The following is a 6,204-nucleotide window of genomic DNA, read 5'->3' as shown; positions in this document are numbered from 1 at the left end:
TAGGATGTTACATACAGTTGGTAGCGTAAGGGTTTGTGCAATATGCATTTAGTGCAAAAATAGTCAACATTATGCAAGGTGAGCAGTAAACATAGTGCAGTCAACATTGTGCAAGAAACAGACATTAGTACCATTTTACGTTCGTATGAGGTAGTGTGTTTGCATAATAATAATGATATAATAATATTAATAATAATAATAATGTTTGCCATTCTGTCCACCAAAACGTGAACGCGTGTTTTTCGTGTTCCAATATCCCCAATCACATATTGTTTTGAGTAGGGACTGGCAGAGGACATTTTGTTTGGAGGCATGATGCTCTGGCCTGCCTAAAAATGGATGGTTGGGGCTGCAATCCATTACCGCTGGTCAACTATTGCTGAGAACAGAATAACAGGCCGCATTTTTCATCCCCATCTAGGCAGCTTAAACGTGTAATTGAAGCCCTCCTAAAATGAACTGCACTCCTGCCGCCACAATTCATTATTCCCAATCACATAGTGCTACGAGCAGGGACTGGTAGGAGGCACTTTTGTAGGGATAAATTGCTCGATTTGTATTATTTTTTTCAAATTTTTGTAGTTTTCATAGAAAAGGTGTATTTCGTAGTTTGCTTTGCTTTAAACTGGTGTAGTAAACATGGAAGAGTTGTAATAATTAATAGCACTACTAATATCAAAGTTGTTTGATAGATGCTAGCAGCAAGCCATTCCGTGATTGGCACCAATGCTGGCTACTAATGCCGCGCAACACAACCTATTTTATACACAGTGGAACCTCGGTTTTCGAACGCCTGTCAGTTCGAACAAATCGGAGTCCGACCAAAAATTTCGAGAAATTCTTGCTTCGCTGTTCGGTCAAAAAATCGGAGTTCGAACGCCGGTAATGCGTGAGTGCGTACGTTAGGGTGCGATGCTGAGCAGCGTACGAGTGTTTTAGCCCCTTATTATGCCTCCGAAAAAAGTCAGTGCAAGCAGCAAAGTTGCTACAGGTGAAAAAAGAAAAGTAGTGCGTACAACTATTACATTTAAGAAAGAAATAATAGCAAAATATGAGAGGTGTGCGAGTGTCTTATCTTGCTAGGGAATACCCCACCGTCCACCTGCGCCTTCTGCTGACCACCACAAAGGTAGGAAATCCTATTCATAATTCTTTTCTTTATCCTTTTTTTTTATTTTTACACGTTCATGTTAGCGTAATCTTTCGTACGGAAGATTACGATAACGCGGACATACGATTAGCCTGGGTTAGCTTTATGTTTACGTTAATCATTCAAGGTAACCATTCGGGGTGTTGGAACGGAGCCCCCTTTCCAATGAACCGCTCACCACTTGTTGTGCAGACCCGGGTGCTAAATGACTTGTAAACGACCTGATTTTTTTATTTTTACACGTTCATGTTGGCGTAATCTTTCGTACAGAAGATTACGATAACGCGGGCATACGATTAGCCTGGGTTAGCTTTATGTTTACGTTAATCATTCAAGGTAAACATTCAGGGTGTTGGAACGGATTAAAACGATTTACATTATTTTTAGTGGGAAAAATGATTTCGGTGATCAAACAAATCGGTTTTTGAACAGGGTTCTGGAACGGATTATGGTCGAGAACCCAGGTTCCACTGTACAGGGTTTTAAAACCACTGTTAAGAAAATAAAATCCTCAACAACTTGAAAAGGGTCAAAGAAAACACAAACTATGTTAAGATTCGTGATTAAAATAAATCAATGATTCATTTTGCAAAGCCTCAAAGAATTTGCGTCCGTGTTCTCATTTCATAGCTAGACTTTTACCTAACAATACTATTGTGCGTTATAAGTATAAATAGAATCGCACCTTCTGCCAGCTTTGAAGTGCAAACAATAGAATAACAATAAATAAGCAGTGGCTCAGGAGGTAGAGCGCTCGTCTTGGTATCAAGAGATCGCAGTTTGAAACCCGGCTCCTCCGTGTTACATGTCGAAGTGTCCTTGGGTAAGACACTGAACCCCTAACACGCCCAATAAGCAGGTTAGCGCCTGACATGGCTGCACGGCCGCTATTGGGAAATGTGAAGCACACTGTAAAGCGCTTTGGGAAGTCTTGACTTGAAAAGGGCTATATAAATGCAGATCATTTCATTTCATAAGCAAAGAGCATAAAGAGAATGCTTCCTGCCAGGGCATTTACACAGGCACGCATCCCAAGCTGCTTGAATAATTGAACAATTTCACTAATGGTGAACTGCACCATGCACTTGTCAGCAGCGTTAAGCAGATGTCCCCTGGAGATTAATTTAAAAAAGGAAAACAGGAGTCAAACCCCAAAGCGAATATCACACCACAACACTACAAATGTCATCCAGAAACAAGCTGCTGGGGGTTCCTCCCCCTTTTTCAAACACGAAGGGTGGGCAATTGTCCTGGTGTCACGCAAACAAGGAAGTCACAAACAGTTAGTGTCGATCTGTGATTCCGAGCCCCCCGGAGGAACAATTCGCTCCAAACACTTGTCCCTCCCTGGGATTATTTGTCGAGACGGCAATGCTGAGTGAAGATAACGTGGAAATACTGCCTCGGATATAATTATGACAAAAAACACTTCAATGTGAATAATTTACCATAATTCCCGCACTATGAGGAGCACCGGTCCCCAAAAATAGTCGGAAGTCGTGTATTTTTCAAACATGTGGTGCAGCAGAATGAAATTGAGAATATAGTAAGAGCTACTGTGTATATTTGTGCACAACTCCTGGGGTCTTAAGGATTGACCGATACGGGTTTCCCAGAGCCGATATCGATTATTAGTATTAAGTGGAGGGCTATAACTGCTACTTGGAGCTGATACTCATAATAAATGCTCTGCATTTCTATAGTGCTTTTCAAGTCAATGAAGACCTCCCAAAGTGCTTTACAATGTGCTTCACACTTACCCATTCACACACACACTCACACACCAATAGGGAGTCAGCCATGCAAGGCGCCTACCTGCTTATTGGGGGCATTAGGGATTCAGTGTCTTGCCCAAGGACACTTTGACATATAACACAAAGAGCTGGGAGCTTATAAATTAGCATTAGTAAAATTCAATTATGCGAAAACAAATATGTGTTATAAGTTCAAATAAAACTAATAGCTCTCTGAAACTGTTTACAGTAAATACATTCGAATTTTAACACAACATGACTAATCTTTCGGTTACACCAAAAACTAACAGTGCAGGAAATAATATTAAACTGAGCTGCAACTCGTTTAAAAGTCAATTTAAAACTTAAAGCTCGCTAATTATTTTTTTACAATAAATAAATAAAAATGTGTTTATAACCTACATTACTTAAGTAAACTTAAAACAAATTCACAAATTAAAAAGTGTGGGCACTTCTGTTTTATTGACAGATTCTTGAACGATTGTTATGGTAAGAGCTAATCACTCGGCCTTCCACTTTAGCATGCTTTTTATGCGCACTTTCAATCAAACTCAGTAAGGGCGCCAACACTTTACCACGAGATAACCAGTGGTACAGATAACACACGAAAAGGCATTAGAGCTTGTCATCTCATTTTCTTTTCACGGTCCATGAAACACTGATTTGAATAGTGCATTCTGATAGGTTAAACGGTCTCCACTTCTTTACCTGTGCTTCAATAACCTCTTGGTTTAAGATGTATACATTTGTAAAAGAGCGTATTTCGTATTTTGTTGAATCTATTTCTGTCTTATGTAATATTATTGAGGCACAAGTAAAGACGTGGACATACTGTTTCAACCATCAGAATGCACTATGCAAATCAGTGTATATGGCATCGTGATTTAAAATATTGCGATACAGTACAACTAATTTACGTCATTTGAACTACTGGTAAGTTAGTGGTGTGGAGTCGGGACTCTTACCACCGCAGCCCAGGTTCAAATCCTGTTGCATAAGATATCTTGTGATTTGCAATGAAATAGAGATTGATGAATCATTGCTCAAAAACGGAACTATAACGTAAAACCTCGTTCAGTAAAGCATACCTATAAATACTGTATGCCATTTCCAATCTTATCCACCATATTTTTCGGTAGCCTATATAAGGTGCACCAGGTTATAAGGTGCCCTTTCATAATTTCTGACCAATGTGGGGTTTTTAACAGCGCTTCATAGCATGAAAAATACGGTTATTATCAATTTGACCTTAAACAGCAGGTGATCTTTTTTGCATTTTTAAAGCGACTCCAGAATGTCTCTGAAAATGTATGACATGTAAAACTGGCTTTAAGCCTGCACGTAACAGCTTGCCATGCTATTTATTATTCATGTCTGCTATTTTCAGGGAAACGAGAACTGAAATACTCTAAATGTAAATGCAGGAGACCAGGATGAGCGCAGGATTTTTTTTTAAAACAACTGGACAGGTGCCTCCCTTTCTTTTCTTGTTAATGGCTCAATTTGTTTGCCAGGTATAAACAAACTAATGTCATTTTTCTCCCTGAGTTTAGAAGACAGATAAAACAAAAACCAATTTATGGTGGTTGAAAAGAGTATTTAAAAAAGACAAAAGTCAATGACTTAAAGGTGGGATGCGTCATCTAAGGCGTCTTTAAAAAGTGGAAAGTAGAGTGATTTCAACCGCACTCCCGGGTTTTTTGTTAGTGTAGCCTGAGAAATAGTAGAAAAATAATTGTTTTTAATACAGTTCAACCCAAACTGCCAAAAGTATAAAAAATGGAAAATGCTCAACATTTATATAGCGCTTTATAAGTCAATGAAGACCTCCCAAAGAGCTTTACAATGTGCTTCACACTTCACATATCAATGTGGTGTTTTCATGCTCCAGCTCTGCCAGTTTTTTTCTTCCGGTTTAGTTAATCGACGCTGTCCCAGTTGTGGTTGAGAGGGACCATGTTTCATTTTATTGTCATCTCATGTGTTTTATTGCCTTGTAAATGGTCTGCATTTATATAGCGCCTTTCAAGTCAATGAAGACCTCCCAAAACACTTTACAATGTGCTTCACACTTACCCATTCACACACACACTCACACACCAATAGGTGGTCAGCCATGCAAGGCGCCTACCTTCTTATCGGGGGCATTAGGGATTCAGTGTCTTGCCCAAGGACACTTCCGACATTTAATACGGAGGAGCCGGGAATCGAACCTGCGACCTCTTGATCCCAAGACGAGCGCTATACCTCCTAACCGGCTTAATATTTTATCTTGGTTCCATGCAAAAACAGGATTCTCAAAACGGGATACTCAAAACTCCTACACCAGGAGTTTATTTGTACTTGAGAAATGAGTTGATTGAGGCTGCGTTCATGACTTTTAGCCCACAAGATGGCAGCAGAGAGTAGCAAAATATCAAGTTGCGCACTCTGTGTATTATCTGACCACGTGATGTTGCTGTATGGTGTTGTGCAACCTAAAATGAATGCTAAAAAGAATAAGGAGGAATACAAACTAAGGAGACTCAACGAGAACAAAACACAATTTTACGACGCCTTTTTGAGTCTTTTTGGGAACTGTAGCAGCAGGGTAGCGCTACCTTTTAGGTAAGGCTCCTGTTGTTTCAAACAAAATAACTTTTAAAAACATATTTAAAAAAAAAAGTGAACCCTAGCCGGACCCGAGCACAATGATTGACATTCTGGACCCACCCTGAGCTAAAATTCGGGTCGAACTTAGGATCTTATCTCCAACCCAAATATAAATTCATCGACGTGCAGACACACACTCAATTATGCGGCTTTTATCTGGGTCGATTCTCTCCGCACGTGACTGCACAGACCTGTATCTGCTTCGGGAGTGAGAACCTCCCACCGATCACGGAAAAACATTGGCAGATGAATCTGGCTGCCAAACCCTAGTACAGATGGCCTAAGCGCTCAGCACCCCCTTTTCTGCTTTTTCCGAGCAAGGTGCTGCCAAATATAGGCACCGGCCCACCTGGTGTGAGAAGAACCTTCCATGAACAGTAAAATAGGTGAAGCCTTTGGAGGTTTTTCATGGTTTCTATTTGTCCATTTGCCGTATCAGGGTTCCTATAGCTTAAGGCAAGATCAATTCAAAACTTTTGAGGGTTTTTTGAATACCTTTTGAAATCAAATTTAAGACCGAGTCAGGGAAAAAAAAGAAGAAAAACCACATGAGGATAGAGGCAATTTTAAACATTTGGTTTTTAAATTTTAATTTTGGTCTAGTTGAAAACCTTCCATAATTGCATTTAAGGAAAACAATGAATAAAA

At 39.8% G+C, this 6,204-nt stretch overlaps 1 protein-coding gene across 1 annotated transcript in view; it reads right to left on the bottom strand.

Moving 5' to 3' along the window:
• mmp16a (matrix metallopeptidase 16a (membrane-inserted)) overlaps nucleotides 1–6,204 on the bottom strand; it is a 105,670-nt gene that overhangs the window by 7,660 nt on the left and 91,806 nt on the right. The window lies entirely within an intron of this gene.

The sequence above is a fragment of the Urocampus carinirostris genome, chromosome 18 (assembly GCF_059441175.1).
Source record: "Urocampus carinirostris isolate Australia breed hairy pipefish chromosome 18, RoL_Ucar_1.0, whole genome shotgun sequence".
NCBI classification, from domain to species: Eukaryota; Metazoa; Chordata; class Actinopteri; order Syngnathiformes; family Syngnathidae; genus Urocampus; species Urocampus carinirostris.
Note: the sequence above shows the minus strand (reverse complement) of the source record. Positions and strands in the feature narration are given on the sequence as shown.